The following is a 23,041-nucleotide window of genomic DNA, read 5'->3' on the forward strand; positions in this document are numbered from 1 at the left end:
GCTTCCATAGCTGTTAATCCTGCCTCATGTGGTATGTTAGTATATAGACTAACAACATCCACTACACACATGAGGGTTCCTTCCGGTACCTGCTGGATGGCTCTCAACCGGTTAAGGAAACTGGTTGTGTCTTTAATAAAGTGCTTGTGCTTTAAAATCAACGGTTGCAGTATGCTGTCTAGGAAGACAGAAACTGGTTGGAATATGGATTCTCTAGCAGCAATGATAGGTCTGCCTGGTGGGGAAAGCTGGTTCTTGTGCAGTTTAGGTACCGTGTATAAGATGGGTACAAGGGGATTTTTCTGAAAAAGTGCTTTGTGCAATTTTGTGGTTAACTTACCACTGTCTTTAGCTGCATCTAAAGTGCTTTTTAGTGCTTTGTGGTATTCAACGGAGGGATCACGGTTCAACTCCTCGTACACATTGATGTCTGCGAGTTGACGCTGTATGTCCTTCACGTAGTAATCCAAATCCAGGATTACTACTCCTCCCCCTTTGTCCGCGGGGCGGATGATTATGTCTCTATAGCCACCAAGTTGTTTAAGTGCAGATTCTTCCTCTTTGGACAGATTATGATGTTTTGGGACGGTGGCTGCCGCCTCGTTATATCTATGCACCGAATCGTCCAATAACCTGGTAAACGCTTTAATGGAGGCATTGGTGGACATGGGATCAAAGGAGGATGCAGAACGTTTAATGAGAAATTCTTGATGTTTACAATCCAAATCCATGGGTGCAGATGCTGTGTCAGGTGAATTTTGAAAGTACTCCTGGCGCCTAAGTTTACGTGCATAGTGGTGAAGCTCTATATTCCACCTAAAGTCATAAAATGTGTTGGTGGGCACGAATGACAGGCCCTTCTCCAAGACGCTCTGTTCTGCTTCTGTGAGTGTTCTCTTGGAGAGATTGTAAATCAACGTTTTTTGTTTGTAGTGGCACTTTTGGTCCCGCGTGCACTGGCCGCCCCTGCGGGTGGCCTGCCTCTTCGCCCTTTTTCGGGTAGTGTTACCGGCAAGGTCCCTAAAGGGATACTAGGCTCCGGAGTCGGTCCTTCAGAGTCACAGAGCCCGAACTCGCTGTCACTATTAGAGGTACCTGCCCCACTTTGCTGCATTTCTCTTCTTTTGCGCCAGCTTTGTCTGCTTCTGTAATTGAATTGGCCTGGTGTTTGTGTGCTCTCTCCCATCAGCCACCTGTATACCCGATTGGTATCATAGTCTTCCTTCACTGTGTTGAGTTTGTTTCTTTTGAACTTTACCAAATCTTCCTTATACCGATCAATCTGATGTTGTAACTTGATTAACCATTCTTTGTTGGAATCGTTCTGCAACATGGATTTGTGTAATGTTTCCATATTGAGGATTTTCTCCCGTGTTCCACTCAGTTCCTTCCCAGCTTCTTCCACGACAAGTAAGACAAGATCTAAACTGCACTTGTTGAGGATTCCAACCCATTTTCTACAAAACTCTGGGCTGTGTCTGCCTATAGTGGGCACATTCCTGACACGAAAGCCCCGCGGGATCATTTTTTGTCTGTGGTACTCAGACAGCGAGATCCCGTGCAGTAAAAAGTCAATTTCCCTTCGCTTCAATTTGAGGAGCTGATGGTAAACATCCTCAATTTTGCCCTCAGTGCCTGGGGGTTCCAGCTGTTCTTTAAATCTTAGACGTTCCGCATCATCGTCTGTGAAGCTGAAAGATTCTCCCAAGGTAGGGTACATTCCTCTGCACCCCGGAGAGTCATCTGTAGCCAGGGGATCCATAAGTGCTTTGTGCAAAAAGTGCTGGTGCTAAGGTGCTATGAGTGCTGGTGCAAATGATGCTCACTCTTGGCCAGGATACTGCTTCAATGTGCAGCGGTAATGCAATCACTGGTGGGGGTGCCCTGTCCCGTGATGGGGTGCAGGGAGGCAAAACTTCCTACAACTCCCAATGTCAAATACAGTCTGCTCGGACCGGCACTCCCCCTCCTCAATTTAGCTGCTTTGGTGCCGTCTCAGGAATAGGTAGGTAAATGAAGCATGAAGAAAAGCGGCTCTCAAAGTCTGATAAAGAAGTTAAATGTATTTCACACGTAAAAGTGAACCGACGTTTCGGGGACCAAACGCCCCTTTTTCAAGGTGAACAACAATGTGTGTAAGGAAAAAACATACCTTTTAAAGAAGTTGAAGTGCCCGCCAAAGTGCTCCAAATTACGCCCGCCCGGCCGCTCGAGGTCCGTCTTCCGCTCCGGTGCATTAAGATGACGTCATATTCAATGCGCCCTGCGTGCGCGTCGTTGCTATGGTTACCCGCTGTAATCCTCGGCCGGGCTGCGGCGCTGATTGAAAGAAATATATGTTTTGTGCCATCAAAGATTACAGAACCCACCACCACTAAGACATTAGTGTATATAACAATAAGGTGATACTTGGGTGTTATGTACACACCCCCTAATGAATTAAATTACAATAAGTGAAATAGAGGTGTGTTTCTATCATTGTTTACCTCTATTTCACTTATTGTAATTTAATTCATTAGGGGGTGTGTACATAACACCCAAGTATCACCTTATTGTTATATACACTAATGTCTTAGTGGTGGTGGGTTCTGTAATCTTTGATGGCACAAAACATATATTTCTTTCAATCAGCGCCGCAGCCCGGCCGAGGATTACAGCGGGTAACCATAGCAACGACGCGCACGCAGGGCGCATTGAATATGACGTCATCTTAATGCACCGGAGCGGAAGACGGACCTCGAGCGGCCGGGCGGGCGTAATTTGGAGCACTTTGGCGGGCACTTCTACTTCTTTAAAAGGTATGTTTTTTCCTTACACACATTGTTGTTCACCTTGAAAAAGGGGCGTTTGGTCCCCGAAACGTCGGTTCACTTTTACGTGTGAAATACATTTAACTTCTTTATCAGACTTTGAGTGCCGCTTTTCTTCATGCTTCATTTACCTACCTATTCCTGAGACGGCACCAAAGCAGCTAAATTGAGGAGGGGGAGTGCCGGTCCGAGCAGACTGTATTTGACATTGGGAGTTGTAGGAAGTTTTGCCTCCCTGCACCCCATCACGGGACAGGGCACCCCCACCAGTGATTGCATTACCGCTGCACATTGAAGCAGTATCCTGGCCAAGAGTGAGCATCATTTGCACCAGCACTCATAGCACCTTAGCACCAGCACTTTTTGCACAAAGCACTTATGGATCCCCTGGCTACAGATGACTCTCCGGGGTGCAGAGGAATGTACCCTACCTTGGGAGAATCTTTCAGCTTCACAGACGATGATGCGGAACGTCTAAGATTTAAAGAACAGCTGGAACCCCCAGGCACTGAGGGCAAAATTGAGGATGTTTACCATCAGCTCCTCAAATTGAAGCGAAGGGAAATTGACTTTTTACTGCACGGGATCTCGCTGTCTGAGTACCACAGACAAAAAATGATCCCGCGGGGCTTTCGTGTCAGGAATGTGCCCACTATAGGCAGACACAGCCCAGAGTTTTGTAGAAAATGGGTTGGAATCCTCAACAAGTGCAGTTTAGATCTTGTCTTACTTGTCGTGGAAGAAGCTGGGAAGGAACTGAGTGGAACACGGGAGAAAATCCTCAATATGGAAACATTACACAAATCCATGTTGCAGAACGATTCCAACAAAGAATGGTTAATCAAGTTACAACATCAGATTGATCGGTATAAGGAAGATTTGGTAAAGTTCAAAAGAAACAAACTCAACACAGTGAAGGAAGACTATGATACCAATCGGGTATACAGGTGGCTGATGGGAGAGAGCACACAAACACCAGGCCAATTCAATTACAGAAGCAGACAAAGCTGGCGCAAAAGAAGAGAAATGCAGCAAAGTGGGGCAGGTACCTCTAATAGTGACAGCGAGTTCGGGCTCTGTGACTCTGAAGGACCGACTCCGGAGCCTAGTATCCCTTTAGGGACCTTGCCGGTAACACTACCCGAAAAAGGGCGAAGAGGCAGGCCACCCGCAGGGGCGGCCAGTGCACGCGGGACCAAAAGTGCCACTACAAACAAAAAACGTTGATTTACAATCTCTCCAAGAGAACACTCACAGAAGCAGAACAGAGCGTCTTGGAGAAGGGCCTGTCATTCGTGCCCACCAACACATTTTATGACTTTAGGTGGAATATAGAGCTTCACCACTATGCACGTATACTTAGGCGCCAGGAGTACTTTCAAAATTCACCTGACACAGCATCTGCACCCATGGATTTGGATTGTAAACATCAAGAATTTCTCATTAAACGTTCTGCATCCTCCTTTGATCCCATGTCCACCAATGCCTCCATTAAAGCATTTACCAGGTTATTGGACGATTCGGTGCATAGATATAACGAGGCGGCAGCCACCGTCCCAAAACATCATAATCTGTCCAAAGAGGAAGAATCTGCACTTAAACAACTTGGTGGCTATAGAGACATAATCATCCGCCCCGCGGACAAAGGGGGAGGAGTAGTAATCCTGGAATTGGATTACTACGTGAAGGACATACAGCGTCAACTCGCAGACATCAATGTGTACGAGGAGTTGAACCGTGATCCCTCCGTTGAATACCACAAAGCACTAAAAAGCACTTTAGATGCAGCTAAAGACAGTGGTAAGTTAACCACAAAATTGCACAAAGCACTTTTTCAGAAAAATCCCCTTGTACCCATCTTATACACGGTACCTAAACTGCACAAGAACCAGCTTTCCCCACCAGGCAGACCTATCATTGCTGCTAGAGAATCCATATTCCAACCAGTTTCTGTCTTCCTAGACAGCATACTGCAACCGTTGATTTTAAAGCACAAGCACTTTATTAAAGACACAACCAGTTTCCTTAACCGGTTGAGAGCCATCCAGCAGGTACCGGAAGGAACCCTCATGTGTGTAGTGGATGTTGTTAGTCTATATACTAACATACCACATGAGGCAGGATTAACAGCTATGGAAGCCTTTCTGAAAAAAGAACACATGGACAAACTGGAAATTCCACTGTTCATGAACCTCCTCCGTATGACCCTGGAAAAAAATTTCTTTTTATTTAATGGCAAATTTTATCGCCAAAGAGTAGGGTGCGCGATGGGGAGCAATGTCTCCCCATCATTTGCAAACATTTATATGTTTGAGGAAGAAGAGAAGGTGTTCTTTCAAAAACAAGCAGTCAGTCAACATATTCAATTTTTTTCCCCGATATATAGATGACCTCTTCCTCCTGTGGACAGGAGGATTGGAAAGTTTTGACCAGTTGATGCATCTTACCAACTCTAGACCAGAAGGAGTTAAATACACCTACCAAACCAGCACAAGTTCCATCCACTACCTGGACGTACAGATCTCCATCACAGAGGGCACACTCCAAACAGGGGTCTACACGAAACCAACGGACAGAAATACCCTGTTGAGAGCCAACAGCCACCATCCGAAAGCCCTCAAGAATGGTCTGCCTCGCTCTCAGATGATCAGGGTATCACGTCTGATCAGCAATCGAGATAAGCTGGAAGAAGAGCTTGATAAGATGGTTCAAAAATTTAGGGAACGAGGTTATAATCGGCAACTCCTTGCAAAACACAAGCAGGAGGTGATGCAATTGCCCAGAGAGACCCTCCTCCAACCCAGCAAACGCACTAAAAGTCAAGCTATACCTTTTATCTCTAGGTTCAATACCACAAGTCCGGTAGTACAGAGAGCGACTAGAGCCCTATGGCCCATTATCTCCTCGGATCAGTCGCTATCGTCGCTCAGAGGAACGCGACCAATGATGTGTTTTTCAAGGGGCAAAAACATCAAGGACGTAATAGTCCACACAGACATCACGGGTTTCCAACAACAAGAACAGTCTTCAGCCCGGGTGCTATAAATGCATCAAATGCACTACGTGTGAAAACATGATAATAGGATCTAATTTTGGTAATCCCCACCGAGACAAAACATACAAAATTAACCATGTACTCACATGCACCACCACCCACATAGTCTACCTCATTAAATGCCCTTGCGGTCTCCACTATGTGGGCAAATCTATCAGGACTCTCAGGGAAAGAATGGCTCTCCACCGGTCGGCCATCAAGCAAGCTCTGGCAGGCAAAGAGTCAGACCAGCCGGTGGCAAGACACTTTGCGATGGCTAAACATTCTTTGAACGATCTGAGACACATGATCATAGATCATGTTCCCAAACATATCAGAGGGGGAGACAGAGACGGCAAACTCTTACGTTTGGAAACCAAATGGATTTTTGAACTGAATACTACCAACCCCCAAGGTTTGAACGAGAGACTGAATTGGAACATTTTTCAGTAACTACAACATATAACACAGTATTAATAACTATCAGCAAGGGTCCTATTTACGTGATTGTCCTCACTTTCCAGTGACTTCATCCAAAGTATACACTTCCCTATTGACGTCACCCATGTATAACATTGTTCTCCCTGACAGCAATCAAGGTGATACCTGGGGACTATATAGCCGGTCCAACAAAGGGCGAGATCACCACCCTTACAGACCCTTCAACCCCTCTAGTGTGCAGGGTTGCCCATGGTAACAGTTCTACTGTTATATTTATAGCAATAGTATTTTTTCTTTCAGTCTTTTCAAACCGTATCATCATTTAGACAGCCACGGGTACCAGTGTTTCTATCATTGTTTACCTCTATTTCACTTATTGTAATTTAATTCATTAGGGGGTGTGTACATAACACCCAAGTATCACCTTATTGTTATATACACTAATGTCTTAGTGGTGGTGGGTTCTGTAATCTTTGATGGCACAAAACATATATTTCTTTCAATCAGCGCCGCAGCCCGGCCGAGGATTACAGCGGGTAACCATAGCAACGACGCGCACGCAGGGCACATTGAATATGACGTCATCTTAATGCACCGGAGCGGAAGACGGACCTCGAGCGGCCGGGCGGGCGTAATTTGGAGCACTTTGGCGGGCACTTCTACTTCTTTAAAAGGTATGTTTTTTCCTTACACACATTGTTGTTCACCTTGAAAAAGGGGCGTTTGGTCCCCGAAACGTCGGTTCACTTTTACGTGTGAAATACATTTAACTTCTTTATCAGACTTTGAGTGCCGCTTTTCTTCATGCTTCATTTACCTACCTATTCCTGAGACGGCACCAAAGCAGCTAAATTGAGGAGGGGGAGTGCCGGTCCGAGCAGACTGTATATGTATGTATATATAATATCACTAGTACTGCAGCCGGACAGGTAGATAATATATTTATTAGGTAATGATGACTGATGACGGACCTGCTGGACACTGTCAGCTCAGCAGCACCGCAGACTGCTACAGTAAGCTACTATACTATAGTAGTATGTACAAAGAAGAAAGAAAAAAAAAAACCACGGGTAGGTGGTATACAATTATGGATGGACTGCCGAGTGCCGACACAGAGGTAGCTACAGCCGTGGACTAACGTACTGTGTCTGCTGCTAATATAGACTGGATGATTGATAATGAGATGAAATCAATATATATATATATGTATGTATATATAATATCACTAGTACTGCAGCCGGACAGGTAGATAATATATTTATTAGGTAATGATGACTGATGACGGACCTGCTGGACACTGTCAGCTCAGCAGCACCGCAGACTGCTACAGTAAGCTACTATACTCTATAGTAGTATGTACAAAGAAGAAAGAAAAAAAAAAAACCACGGGTAGGTGGTATACAATTATGGATGGACTGCCGAGTGCCGACACAGAGGTAGCTACAGCCGTGGACTAACGTACTGTGTCTGCTGCTAATATAGAGTCTAGACTGGATGATAAATTATTGATAATGAGATGAAATCAATATAATATCACTAGTACTGCAGCCGGACAGGTACTATATATATTTATTATGTAATGACTGATGACGGACCTGCTGGACACTGTCAGGTCAGCACAGCACCGCAGACTGCTACAGTAAGCTACTATAGTAGTATGTATAAAGAAGAATGAAAAAAAAACAAAACACGGGTAGGTGGTATACAATATTATATATATATATATATATATATATATATATATATATATATATATATAATATACAATTATATATATATATATATATATATATATTAAACTGGTGGTGATTGATTATTAAACTGGTGGTCACTTCAGGTCACGTTGCAACTTGCAACTAGTACTCCGAGGCCTAAGCAGACAATCACAAAATATATTATTATACTGGTGGTCAGTGTGGTCACAACAATGGCAGTGTGGCACTGACTCTGGCAGCAAAAGTGTGCACTGTACGTTATATGTACTCCTGAGTCCTGCTCTCAGACTCTAACTGCTCCCCACTGTCAGTGTCTCCCCCACAAGTCAGATAATACACTTACAGTCACACTATCTATTATCTAATCTAGTATAAAATATCACTTCAGCAGCAAGTAGTATAGTAGTATACAGTATAGTAGTACTCCTCCTAATAATGCTCCCCAAAATACTGTGTCTCTCTCTTCTCTAAACGGAGAGGACGCCAGCCACGTCCTCTCCCTATGACTCTCAATGCACGTGTGAAAATGGCGGCGACGCGCGGCTCCTTATATAGAATCCGAGTCTCGCGAGAATCCGACAGCGTGATGATGACGTTCGGGCGCGCTCGGGTTAGCCGAGCAAGGCGGGAAGATCCGAGCCTGCTCGGACCCGTGTAAAAAACCTGAAGTTCGGGCGGGTTCGGATTCAGAGGAACCGAACCCGCTCATCTCTAGTAAATATGTATTTATTACAAATATAATACGGGTTTGGTAAGTATTTTTAGCCTCACCTACCCTAATCCTCCAGTGGTGGCAGCTTGGGCTAACTCTCGTGGAGGTGCCAGCTAGGGCTCCCCCACCCCACCACGCAATCCCTAACTCTAACCCCCCCTCACTGGCGTATCTATAATGGGTGCAGTGTGTGCGGAGCACACGAGCCCCTGGATCCAGAGGGGGCCCACACCACACCCATTTCGCCTATACTTACGTTTCTGGTGTCCATCGGCATCTCCGTGTGTGGGCCCCCTCCTCCTCCGTAGCCGGCAGCGCAGTTAATACTCTGAGCACTAGAGAGACATTTTCCCGGACACCTGCACAAGCGCTGTTGTCTCTGGTACTGTGCCAGAGTCTCTCTAGTGCTCAGAGCACCACCTGTGCTGCCGGCTACGGAGGAGGAGGGGGCCCACACGCGGAGACTGCACACGGTTCCCCTCCTCCGTAGATACGCCCCTGCCCCCCCTAACCCAAACCCCGAAACTCACCTTTGGGATGTTGGCTGTCGGTGTTCCAGGGCCACTCTCCTGAGTGGTGTCAGGATTCCGACGTTGGTCGCATGACTGCATTCCCATAATACAACCTCAAGCATGAATTGCAATGAAAAAACATACATTGCGCACATACATGTATACACGTATATATACTGGGAAATTCAAATATACAGAGAGACCTCTGGTGGCATTAACTGTGGACATGCTGGTTCCCCCTTTTCTCCTGCTGTTTGAGCAACCCAGGTGGTCACTTGTTTCACACAGGATCATAAATATATATATATATATATATATATATATATATATATATATATAGAGAGAGAGAGAGAGATTATTATAACCAGAGGTTAAAGTGAGCCGGAACGGGGCGGAACTGCGTTCTGTCTAGTGTCAGCTCCATTTGGAGACGGAACCAGTTCTGCCTCCTCCGGCTTACCTATCCCAGGAGGGAGATGTCAGGCGTCCGCTGAGATTGTGTTACCAGCAGGCACCCGGCTCCATCCCCTCATTGGCTCCCGGAAACCGGAGCTCAATCCTGAGCTCCGGCTCAGGCATTGTGCGGCTGGGCAGCGCTATGGGAGAGACGTCATGACATCTCTCCCATAGTTCCGAGGAGCGGGCAGCCAGATGTAGGGCAGTGCAGTCCAGAAGCAGGAGTGGGGCTGGTGAGTATAGTGTTTTGGGTTTTTTGCGTGTATGTGTATGTTTAAGCGGTGCTACTGCTGGGGGCATAATTAATGGGGGCACATCTGCTGGGAGCATAACTAATGGGGGCACATCTGCTGGGGGCATAACTAATGGGGGCACATTTGCTGGTGGCATAACTAATGGGGGCACATCTGCTGGGGGCATGACTAATGGGGGCACATATACTGGGCCATAACTACAGGGGGCACATCTACTGGGGGCATAACTAATAAGGGCACATCTACTGGGGCATAAAATACAGGGGGCACATCTACTGGGGGCATAACTAATAGGGGCACATCTACTGGAGCATAACTACAGGGGGCACATCTACTGGGGCACTTCTGACTGGGGTCAATACTACACGGGGCATTACCACTGGGGGCACTACTAATGATGGCATTGCATATGGCGCACTTAATAAGGGGCATCACTCCTAAGGACATAAGGGGCACCAATACTATGGGCACTACTACTACAGTGAACATTGCATATGGGGCACTACTACTGAGGGCATTGTATAAGGGGCACTACTTCTGTGGGCATTATGTGTATTTGGTGTGCTACTACTGTGGGCTTTGTATATAATGGGCACTAATGTGTGTCATAATATGAATAAGGGACACTACTATGTGGTGTTATTTGAATAAGATTGTGCTACTGTGCGGCGTAATTTGATTTGGGGATACTATTGGTTGTGCTCACCTTTATTTCACAGGCGGGATGGGGTGATTTCCACCACCTCTCTAGGATCACTTTAAGCACTGATTATGATAGCATAAACCACACTGTCATAAATGCTAAAGTGGGAGTGGGACAAAGAGTAATTAGCTATCCTAAACTACAACATGGTTCAGTGGTCAAGCTTACATACAAACACAGTTTAAATAACGTGCTGATTATAAAAATTGCTGATATCATGTGTTTGTGGTATCATAACAAAGAGTTCACTGCTCTTCCAATATTCCAGATATTAATGAGACAGATAAGGTTATTAAATGAGGCAACAGAATATAATGGATTTAGTCAAAATGAGCAAAATGCCTCTAACTGTGAGAAACAAGGCATGTCTAATGGGGCGTCAGCAGCTCCCACATTCCCTCACAGCATTCCATCAGTGTGATTTTGCTAACTCTCTCACCCCACCCATATATAGCGTTACCACGCCTCCTCATTGGCATAAGCAGTATTCCAACTGCTGAACACTGCAAGTTCCAAGTTGGGTGGTATAATAACCAATTCTATTCTTATTAGTATTGCAGTAGTGTTCTGTTTCTATTCAGAATACTTCTTGTTATATGAATTTGCATTTACCTTGTGTGTAAGCCTAAAGTGAGCTCCATATGCTAGTAACAGTGGTGCAAGTAGATACAATTTATTAAAAAAATGAGTGTGGCCACATGCCACATGGGGTGTGGCCAATTAAAATGGGGGCATGATACACCTATGGGGGGCCAGATACACATGACCCTAATAGTGCATTGCCAGATACACATATACCCCCAATAGTGCCACACACACACATATGCTGCCAGTAGTGCAGTGCCAGATACCCAAATGTGCCCACAGTGCCAGATACACATATGCCCCCACGGTGCCAGATATGCCCACCCAGTGCCAGATACAAATATGGCCTGCCAGTGCCAGATACAAATATGTCCATACAGTGCCAGATAGACATATGCCCCCACAGTGCCAGATATACACCTACAGTGCCAGGTATACACGTGTCCCCACAGTGCCAGATAGACATATGCCACCCCAGTACCAGATAGACATATGCCCCCACATTGCCAGGTATACACATGTCCCCACAGTGCCAGATACACATATGCTTCCCAGTGCCAGATACACATATGCCCCACAGTGCCAAATATGTCCCCACAGTGCCAGATAGACATATGCCCCCACAGTGCCAGATATGTCCCTGTAGTGCCAGATAGAGATATGCAACCACAGTAACAGATATGTCCCCCAGCTCACCGCTACTACTGCTGTGTATGTGTGAGGGGAGGAGAGCACAGCGCGTGCCTATCCTGCCCCTCAGTGCTTAGTCCGGTCTCCGGCAAGCTCTGATTGGCTAACAAACTGGCACTTCATTTGAGATACATGCCACCACTGGAGACCGGACTGAGCACTGAGCGGCAGGAGAGGCGCGTGCTGCGCTCTCCTCCTCTCACACGTGGCTGCAAGCATGGCGGTCAGGCCGGCTGGCAAGTTCTTAACTGTACCGCCCCATACCGCCATACTTGCATCACTGCCTCCATGTCACATCCCCCCTCCCCCCACCAAGCACCATTCCTCCACTTCACATCCCCCCTCCCCCCATCAAACGCCTTTCTTCCAAGCTTCTTTGACCCCCCCAAATCCCCTAAAGCACGGTTCACCCACCAGCAGCCTTACGTTTGAACTGACCTTTGCTTTGAACTTCCCCCTAGTCAGTCACCTAGTCCTCACCTCACCACCATGAATGACATTCCTAGCATGGCAGAGGCGGAGGCTGCTGGGCTCCTTCACTGTCACGTGCGTGCAGGAACCAATTGTGGTCAAGGCGGAGGATTTATTCTTGAGCTGTGGCTGGGACTTTCGGACGCGGCAGGGCATAAATTTGATTTTAAAAAATAATAAACCAAACTACAGCTGGGCGGGGTGCACATGGTACGGTGTACCGGAAACATATTTCTTAAAGGTATGCTGTACCACGCCGTATCCCCACCCTTGCACCACTGGCTAGTAACAAGCACGAGCAGCACATGTGTACTATATGGCCGCTATCCTAGTATTGTCCTTGTATTATCCAGCATACTGTTATTATCACCATGTGGGATTATTCACAATTACAATTTAAAGAGAATAAGTGAAATGGCTAAAAATTAAATCTCTGTTTCAATCAAAAATAAAAGATTTGTTACCCGCAGACCCAGTATAATGACAAATGACTATGATACCCAAACTGATATTTGTCATGTTTACCATTAAAGTGTCAATAAAAATGTCAATACATAAACAATCATTAATAAATTAGGTGATAAAACTTTTTAAATGCCCGGTAGATGGTATGGGGGAGATTTACCAAATCTTGGAGAGAGATTAAATGGAGAGAGATAAAGCACCAACCAATCAGCTCCTATCATTTTACAGGCTGTGTTTGAAAATTTGAAGGAGCTGATTGGTTGGTACTTTATCTTTCTCCAAGCTTTGATAAATCTGCCCATAAACTCTACCAGTGGTTAAAGTGGGCCGGAACGGGGCGGAACTGCGTTCCGTCACCTCTAATTGCAGGCGGAACCAGTTCCGCCTCCGCCCGGCCACAGCATCATGTCCCTGTTCCATTGTAAAGGTGGCAGCGGCCGCCAGCCAATCATGGCTCGCGGACCGGCTGCAGCACCAATCAGAAGAAGGGAAGGTTTTTTTAAAATCTGCCGTGAGCCAATCACGGCTCGCAGACCGCCAGCCAATGAGAAGCTGCCAAGTGGCAGCTTCTCATTAGCTGGCGGTCCAGGAGCCGTGAATGGCGCACAGTCGGCGCCAGATTCAAAGTGCCCTCTCCCCCCCCCCCCTCCGCCGCTGCCGCAGCCTCCGGAGTGTGAGCCGCGGCCTGTAATGCCCGATCCCCCCGCAGCTGGAGTTTACTGTGAGGCTGCGCGGCGGGAAGTAATGTCCGTGCCCACTCCACATCTCCCTGCCAGAGCAGCAACTTAAAGTCCACCCCACCCCTAGGCTTAGTGACCCGCGGCCTGTAATGCTCTCCCCACCTCCACCGGAGCGCTGTCTGCACGTCATTGTGCATTACAGTCTGAGGCCCTAACCGTGGCACACCCCATGGCGTCTGGCAGGAGAGACAACTCGCCCTCCACATGAAGACCTCCAGGTAACTGCTGCTACATATCACAGCTCTGGGTGCCCAGTCTATCTGCTGCTGCTGCTGGTGATATTTTAATTCTCTCTCTCTCTCTCTCTCTCTCTCTCTCTCACTCTTTTTGTCTGTTTTTGCACTTTTTCAAAACTCTGAGTGCCTATATATATATACGTATATCTATCTGGAAAACCCCCTCATAAAATCCTGCGTTTGCCCTTGGAGGGGGCTCTACCTGCCGTACTGTGTAAAATGGGGCTCTGTCTGCCGTACTGTGTAAAAGGGGGCTCTATCTGCCGTACTGTGTAAAAGGGGGCTCTGTCTGCCGTACTGTGTAAAAGGGGGCTCTGTCTGCCGTACTGTGTAAAAGGGGGCTCTGTCTGCCGTACTGTGTAAAAGGGGGACTCTGCTATTGTGGGCATTGTGTGTGTAAAGGGCACTAGTATGTGGGGCGGGAAATGTGAATAAGATTGTCCTACTGTGAAGCATTATTTTGAATTGGTGGTACTTTGTGTGGCCACGCCCCTTCCTTGTGAGGCCACACCCCTTTCTACGGTGTTGCGGGCGAGGTGAGTTCCCCCACCTCTCCAGGACCACTTTAAGCCCTGAACTCTACAATGCAGAGCCATTTCTATCCTCCTCATGCCTGTTCCTCCTTTTGCAAACCTCACCTGTACTTGTTTGTTTTATATGTAATTGTATGATTTACTGACTGCTTGAGTTCAGTCACTATGTCGCATTTAAGACGTCGGCATTCATCAATGTCGACCTATTGCTGTCAACATTAATGGTGTTGACATGGTTTAATTGTTGCATTATTAATGTAAACACCGGCAATATGTTGACATTACTATAACGGTCAGGATTAGCATTAGGGACAGTATGACAACATTCTAACAATGTCTACATAACATCTGTGATGATGTGGTCAATGTCTACATTATGAACATATCAGCATTGTGAATATATGACAAATATACAGAACCCAATGATATTACATAATTTATGTATATATTATTGATGCTCTTAAAAAGAAAACGCCCAACGTGGAGCTCGAACCCACGACCCTGGGATTAAGAGTCTCATGCTCTACCGACTGAGCTAGCCGGGCACCTACCAACTGTTCTACTGGTATGTGCTCTTTGTACATATGGGTGGAGGATATTGTGTGTGCGATTTACACATTTTTTTTAACAAGAGCATTGGCATGACCCAAAATCTGTCACAAAAGAGAAGATATTGGTGCTGCAGTAAAGGGGCTCTGCTGTGATCTGGAAGTAAATAACTCAAATAAGAGGTAACTTTGAATTTGGAGCACACATATATGTATGACCAAACTGCATGAGATCCAGTCGCTTGGTGTCAGGTTGATCATCTGGATCACTTTTACACCACACACAGGCAGAGTACTAAGTTTCTAAGGACTTTTATGTATCCTATTTTGGCTGATGGCCGTGCATTTTCTAAAGGTCCATACACACTAGACGATGTTGCTCTATGAGCAACGTCGTCTAGTGTTTGCCCTGCCGGGCCAGGCAGTCGGCGGCCGCCCGTACACACTGAGCGATATGACCGCTCATATCGCTCAGTGACATCACGCAGCCGCCAGACGTGCCTGCAGCTCCTGGACGACAGTCCAGATCGAGCTTGCATGCACTGCCAACAGCGATGATTGTTGCCGACCCGTGGGGCCGCACATCGTTCGTCGCTGGCAGCATACACACTGACCGACAAACTGAGCGACGGCACTTAGGAAGGGGGAAAATGAGCGTTGTCGCTCATTTTATCGGCAAGTGTGTATGGGCCTTAAGAGATACTGTATGTCCACCCCATCACCGCATCAGCAGCTCCCACACTCCCTCACAGCATTCCATCAGGGTGATTTGGCTAAAGGTGGGTACACACTGGCCGATATATTGGCCGTTCTCTTGAACGGCCGATACATCGCGGGTCCGTCGGCCAGTGTGTATGGGCGATACGTCTGTGAACTCCATTGTTCACAGACGTATCGCGTCGGCCCCGCAGCACAGCCGACGGCCAACATATCTACCGATATATTGGCGCGTCGCTGTGTGTGTACGGGCGGTCGGCACACATGCTGCGGCAGCCGGCAGTGATTGACAGCTGATCTGTGCGGGCATGAGATTGTATAACAAAAAGATAACCTGAGATTGTATAACAAAACCTGACATTGTATAACAATAACCTGAGATTCTATAACAAAAAGTTTTGGTTCTATTATTATAAACACTAGTTCATGTTACGTTGCAGCAGAGATGTTTTCTTTTAGAGAAACCAGGAGGAATACATCCAAGGGTTTCCTAAGTGGATGTATAGAGGAAATAAATGTGGAAGATGAGGATCTTACCACTTTGCTCAATAAAGTAGAAAAATTAATGTTGAAAGAGAATAGACTGTGGTGGGAAGTTACCCATTGGAACACTATCTATCCCACCACCTTATTCCCAGAGGTTTAAGATTTATTAAAAAAGACCTCCTTTTCGAATGAAAATTAGTCTTTTTCTAAAGAATGGGATAAAATACTTACTCATTGTGGTCTATCATTGGTAGAATTGATTATCAAAGAGAGAAAAGAGAATATCGTGGTAATCAATAGAGAAATTGAGATATCCAAAACTCATGTAGATCCATTTTTGGATTTAGAGGAAGTAAAGGTCAAAGAGAGAAATATTTTATTGAAATTAGAAAAAGAGACTAAAGAATTAAAAAATAGAAAAAGGAGGAAATTCCTGAGAGATTCGAAAGAAGCACCTGGGGAAGTTGCTGCTGTGTCTGAATCAAAGATTGAGCAGAGGCCCATGAGGGAACCAGTATGGACTCCAATATGGTGGAAAAGAGTGAATCAACAAAATCTAAATTTTGGGAAGGTTACACCTGCCTATAAAAAATATAATCAACTCCACAAAAATCCTAGGGTAAAATATCCCAATAAGGAAAGGAATTATAGAGAAAAACCATCTGAAGGAGATACAAACAATTGGGACCAGGGATCCCTCGATAGGAATAGAGGAAGGGGTAGAATTCCATATAACTCCCATGATGGGATGAGAGATCACTCTAGAGAACAACCCAGGCAATCAAGAGGGGTCCTTAGAAGTAGAGACGAAATGAAAAGAGGTAGGAATGGGCAGACACCCAGTGGAAATCCTACTTTTTTTTTAGACAGGGGAGTTTGGACAGAGGTGCGCATACCGGCACCTAGCTGATAAGTTCACTGCGGTGGTGCCTAGGCAATTCAGCCTCGGACCATATCTGCTTAAACATAAGCTAGCCCACCGCAGCTTCAATATATGGTGAGAGATCTCCTATTTTTTGCGCGAGTCACTTTACTTGGATATTCCTGGCCAAATTGCACACGTATTATGGATTTTTAATGTATATTTTACTCATGTGAAAATAAATTGTTTATTGTCATTTACCCCATACCAGTGGGTGTTCTTTTTCCCATTTAATTGGGTGTATTAACACCTATGCAAACACTAGGTGTAATTTTTAAGGTGTAGCGCCAGTGGTGTCTTTCATACAGCTTCTTTTCATTATCCAGCATACTGTTATTATCACCATGTGGAATTATTCAGAATTTTCGATTTAAAGAGAATAAGTGAAATTGCTGAAAATTACATCTCTGTTTTAATCAAAAATAAAAAATGTGTTACCCGCAGTCCCAGTATAATGACAAATGGCTATGATACCCAAATTGATATTTGTCATGTTTACCATTAAAGTGTCAATAAAAATGGCAATACATAAACAATCATTAATAAATTAGGTGATAAAACCTTTTAAATGCCCAATAGATGGTAAGGGGAAGATTTATCAAAGCTTGGAGAGAGATTAAATGGAGAGTGATAAAGCACCAACCAATCAGCTCCTATCATTTTACAGGCTGTGTTTGAAAATTTGAAGGAGCTGATTGGTTGGTACTTTATCTCTCTCCAAGCTTTGATAAATCTGCCCATAAACTCTACAAACCCCTTTCTATCCTCCTCATGCCTGTTCCTCCTTTTACAAACCTCACCTGTACTTGTTTGTTTTATATGTAATTGTATGATTTACTGATTGCTCGAGTTCAGTCACTATGTTGCAGTTTAAGACGTCGGCATTAATCAATGTCGACCTCCTGCTGTCAACATTAATGGTGTTGACATGGTTTAATTGTTGCATTATTAATGTCAACACCGGCAATATGTTGACATTACTATAACGGTTAGGATTAGCGTTAGGGACAGTATGACAACATTCTAACAATGTCTACATAACATCTGTGATGATGTGGTCAATGTCTACATTATGAACATATCAGCATTGTGAATATATGACAAATATACAGAACCCAATGATATTACATAATTTATGTATATATTATTGATGCTCTTAAAAAGAAGACGCCCAACGTGGGTCTCGAACCCACGACCCTGAGATTAAGAGTCTCATGCTCTACCGACTGAGCTAGCCAGGCACCTACCAACTGTTCTAATGGTATGTGCTCTTGGTACATATGGGAGGAGGATATTGTGTGTACAATTTACACATATTTTTTAACAAGAGCATTGGCATGACCCAAAATCTGTCACAAAAGAGAAGATATTGGTGCTGCAGTAAAGGGGCTCTGCTGTGATCTGGAAGTAAATAACTGAAATAAGAGGTAACTTTGAATTTGGAGCACACATATGAATGACCAAACTGCACGAGATTCAGTCGCTTGGTGTCGGGTTGATCATCTAAGGCAGAGTACTAAGTTTCTAAGGACTTTTATGTATCCTATTTTGGCTCATGGCCGTGCTCTTTCTAAAGGTCCATACACACTAGACGATGTCGCTCTATGAGCAACGTCGTCTAGTGTTTCCCCTGCCGGGCCAGGCAGTCTGCGGCCGCCCGTACACACTGAGCGATATGACCGCTCATATCGCTCAGTGACATCACGCAGCCGTCAGACGTGCCTGCAGCTCCTGGACGACAGTCCAGATCGAGCTTGCATGCACTGCCAACAGCGATGATCGTTGCCGACCCGTGGGTCCGCACATCGTTCGTCGCTGGCAGCATACACACTGACCGACAAACTGAGCGACGGCACTTAGGAAGGGGGAAAATGAGCGTTGTCGCTCATTTTATCGGCAAGTGTGTATGGGCCTTAAGAGATACTGTATGTCCACCCCACGCAGTGTTTCCACTTTCACACTCAGATTTACTGGTCTCTCCATGAGTGAAATGCCACTTACTGTGAGAAACAAGGCATGTCTAATGGGGCATCAGCAGCTCCCACACTCCCTCACAGCATTCCATCAGGGTGATTTGGCTAAAGGTGGGTACACACTGGCCGATATATTGGCCGTTCTCTTGAACGGCCGATATATCGCGGGTCCGTCGGCCAGTGTGTATGGGCAATACGTCTGTGAACTCCATCGTTCACAGACGTATCGCATCGGCCCCGCAGCACAGCCGACGGCCAATATATCTACCGATATATTGGCGCGTCGCTGTGTGTGTACGGGCGGCACACATGCTGCGGCAGCCGGCAGTGGTTGACAGCTGATCTGTGCGGGCATGAGATTGTATAACAAAAAGATAACCTGAGATTGTATAACAAAACCTGACATTGTATAACAATAACCTGAGATTGTATAACAAAAAGTTTTGGTTCTATTATTATAAACACTAGGTCATGTGAGGTTGCAGCAGAGATGTTTTCTTTTAGAGAAACCAGGAGGAATACATCCAAGGGTTTCCTAAGTGGATGTATAGAGGAAATAAATGTGGAAGATGAGGATCTTACCACTTTGCTCAATAAAGTAGAAAAATTAATGTTGAAAGAGAATAGACTGTGGTGGGAAGTTACCCATTGGAACACTATCTATCCCACCACCTTATTCCCAGAGGTTTAAGGGTTATTAAAAAACCCTCCTTTTCGAATGAAAATGAGTCTTTTTCTAAAGAATGGGATAAAATACTTGCTCATTGTGGTCTATCATTGATAGAATTGATTATCAAAGAGAGAAAAGAGAATATCGTGGTAATCAATAGAGAAATTGAGATATCCAAAACTCATGTAGATCCATTTTTGGATTTAGAGGAAGTAAAGGTCAAAGAGAGAAATATTTTATTGAAATTAGAAAAAGAGACTAAAGAATTAAAAAATAGAAAAAGGAGGAAATTCCTGAGAGATTCGAAAGAAGCACCTGGGGAAGTCGCTGCTGTGTCTGAATCAAAGATTGAGCAGAGGCCCATGAGGGAACCAGTATGGACTCCAATATGGTGGAAAAGAGTGAATCAACAAAATCTAAATTTTGGGAAGGTTACACCTGCCTATAAAAAATATAATCAACTCCACAAAAATCCTAGGGTAAAATATCCCAATAAGGAAAGGAATTATAGAGAAAAACCATCTGAAGGAGATACAAACAATTGGGACCAGGGATCCCTCGATAGGAATAGAGGAAGGGGTAGAATTCCATATAACTCCCATGATGGGATGAGAGATCACTCTAGAGAACAACCCAGGCAATCAAGAGGGGTCCTTAGAAGTAGAGACGAAATTAAAAGAGGTAGGAATGGGCAGACACCCAGTGGAAATCCTACTTTTTTAGACAGGGGAGTTTGGACAGAGGTGCGCATACCGGCACCTAGCTGATAAGTTCACTGCGGTGGTGCCTAGGCAATTCAGCCTCGGACCATATCTGCTTAAACATAAGCTAGCCCACCGCAGCTTCAATATATGGTGAGAGATCTCCTATTTTTTGCGCAAGTCACTTTACTTGGATATTCCTGGCCAAATTGCACACGTATTATGGATTTTTAATGTATATTTTACTCATGTGAAAATAAATTGTTTATTGTCATTTACCCCATACCAGTGGGTGTTCTTTTTCCCATTTAATTGGGTGTATTAACACCTATGCAAACACTAGGTGAAATTTTTAAGGTGTAGCGGCAGTGGTGTCTTTCATACAGCTTCTTTTCATTATCCAGCATACTGTTATTATCACCATGTGGAATTATTCAGAATTTCGATTTAAAGAGAATAAGTGAAATTGCTGAAAATTACATCTGTTTTAATCAAAAATAAAAAATGTGTTACCCGCAGTCCCAGTATAATGACAAATGGCTATGATACCCAAATTGATATTTGTCATGTTTACCATTAAAGTGTCAATAAAAATGGCAATACATAAACAATCATTAATAAATTAGGTGATAAAACCTTTTAAATGCCCAATAGATGGTAAGGGGAAGATTTATCAAAGCTTGGAGAGAGATTAAATGGAGAGTGATAAAGCACCAACCAATCAGCTCCTATCATTTTACAGGCTGTGTTTGAAAATTTGAAGGAGCTGATTGGTTGGTACTTTATCTCTCTCCAAGCTTTGATAAATCTGCCCATAAACTCTACCAACCCCTTTCTATCCTCCTCATGCCTGTTCCTCCTTTTACAAACCTCACCTGTACATTAAAGTGTCAATAAAAATGGCAATACATAAACAATCATTAATAAATTAGGTGATAAAACCTTTTAAATGCCCAATAGATGGTAAGGGGAAGATTTATCAAAGCTTGGAGAGAGATTAAATGGAGAGTGATAAAGCACCAACCAATCAGCTCCTATCATTTTACAGGCTGTGTTTGAAAATTTGAAGGAGCTGATTGGTTGGTACTTTATCTCTCTCCAAGCTTTGATAAATCTGCCCATAAACTCTACAAACCCCTTTCTGTCCTCCTCATGCCTGTTCCTCCTTTTACAAACCTCACCTGTACTTGTTTGTTTTATATGTAATTGTATGATTTACTGATTGCTCGAGTTCAGTCACTATGTTGCAGTTTAAGACGTCGGCAATAATCAATGTCGACCTCCTGCTGTCAACATTAATGGTGTTGACATGGTTTAATTGTTGCATTATCAATGTCAACACCGGCAATATGTTGACATTACTATAACGGTTAGGATTAGCGTTAGGGACAGTATGACAACATTCTAACAATGTCTACATAACATCTGTGATGATGTGGTCAATGTCTACATTATGAACATATCAGCATTGTGAATATATGACAAATATACAGAACCCAATGATATTACATAATTTATGTATATATTATTGATGCTCTTAAAAAGAAGACGCCCAACGTGGGGCTCGAACCCACGACCCTGAGATTAAGAGTCTCATGCTCTACCGACTGAGCTAGCCAGGCACCTACCAACTGTTTTACTGGTATGTGCTCTTGGTACATATGGGAGGAGGATATTGTGTGTACAATTTACACATATTTTTTAACAAGAGCATTGGCATGACCCAAAATCTGTCACAAAAGAGAAGATATTGGTGCTGCAGTAAAGGGGCTCTGCTGTGATCTGGAAGTAAATAACTGAAATAAGAGGTAACTTTGAATTTGGAGCACACATATGAATGACCAAACTGCACGAGATCCAGTCGCTTGGTGTCGGGTTGATCATCTGGATCACTTTTACACCACACACAGGCAGAGTACTAAGTTTCTAAGGACTTTTATGTATCCTATTTTGGCTCATGGCCGTGCTCTTTCTAAAGGTCCATACACACTAGACGATGTCGCTCTATGAGCAACGTCGTCTAGTGTTTGCCCTGCCGGGCCAGGCAGTCGGCGGCCGCCCATACACACTGAGCGATATGACCGCTCATATCGCTCAGTGACATCACGCAGCCATCAGACGTGCCTGCAGCTCCTGGACGACAGTCCAAATCGAGCTTGCATGCACTGCCAACAGCGACGATCGTTGCCGACCCGTGGGTCCGCACATCGTTCGTCGCTGGCAGCATACACACTGACCGACTGTCACAACTGAGGGCCTGAGCTGACGGGAGGCAGCCTCAGTTGTAGGGGCTGAGATGTACCGGAACCTGGGAGGTTGTATCAGACCCCTGGACATGTAAGTAACATGAATAATAACTGCCCGAAGGCGTGACCACGACAACTTGGATAAAAGTCAATGATGTTTATTATGACAACTCCGCAACACAGCAGCAGTAAAAGAAAACGTAAAAGTCAGCAAAGAATAAATACAGTTCCTGGGTACTACAGGATGGCAGGAGCCACAGGGCACTGGTAGTGTGAGATAGTTCTTATGATCTTCTAGATGGAAAGTCCTTACCAGGCCCGACTGTAGCAATGGAGATAACCCAGGATTGTGCCAGCTGGTGTTCCAGGAAAAGCTGGGTTGCTGAAGATAAAACAGCTGCTGTGGATACTGGCTGGAACC

At 44.8% G+C, this 23,041-nt stretch overlaps 3 non-coding genes across 3 annotated transcripts; all 3 read right to left on the minus strand.

The window, feature by feature from the left end:
* Positions 1–14,829: 14,829 nt before the first annotated feature.
* On the minus strand, positions 14,830–14,902 carry TRNAK-CUU (transfer RNA lysine (anticodon CUU)). Its single transcript has one exon. It is a non-coding gene; the product is annotated as a tRNA-Lys (tRNA).
* Positions 14,903–18,198: 3,296 nt separating this feature from the next.
* TRNAK-CUU (transfer RNA lysine (anticodon CUU)) lies at positions 18,199–18,271 on the minus strand. Its single transcript has one exon. It is a non-coding gene; the product is annotated as a tRNA-Lys (tRNA).
* Positions 18,272–21,923: 3,652 nt separating this feature from the next.
* On the minus strand, positions 21,924–21,996 carry TRNAK-CUU (transfer RNA lysine (anticodon CUU)). The gene has a single exon. It is a non-coding gene; the product is annotated as a tRNA-Lys (tRNA).
* Positions 21,997–23,041: the final 1,045 nt, after the last annotated feature.

Source organism: Pseudophryne corroboree, chromosome 6, assembly GCF_028390025.1.
Source record: "Pseudophryne corroboree isolate aPseCor3 chromosome 6, aPseCor3.hap2, whole genome shotgun sequence".
Classification (NCBI taxonomy): Eukaryota; Metazoa; Chordata; class Amphibia; order Anura; family Myobatrachidae; genus Pseudophryne; species Pseudophryne corroboree.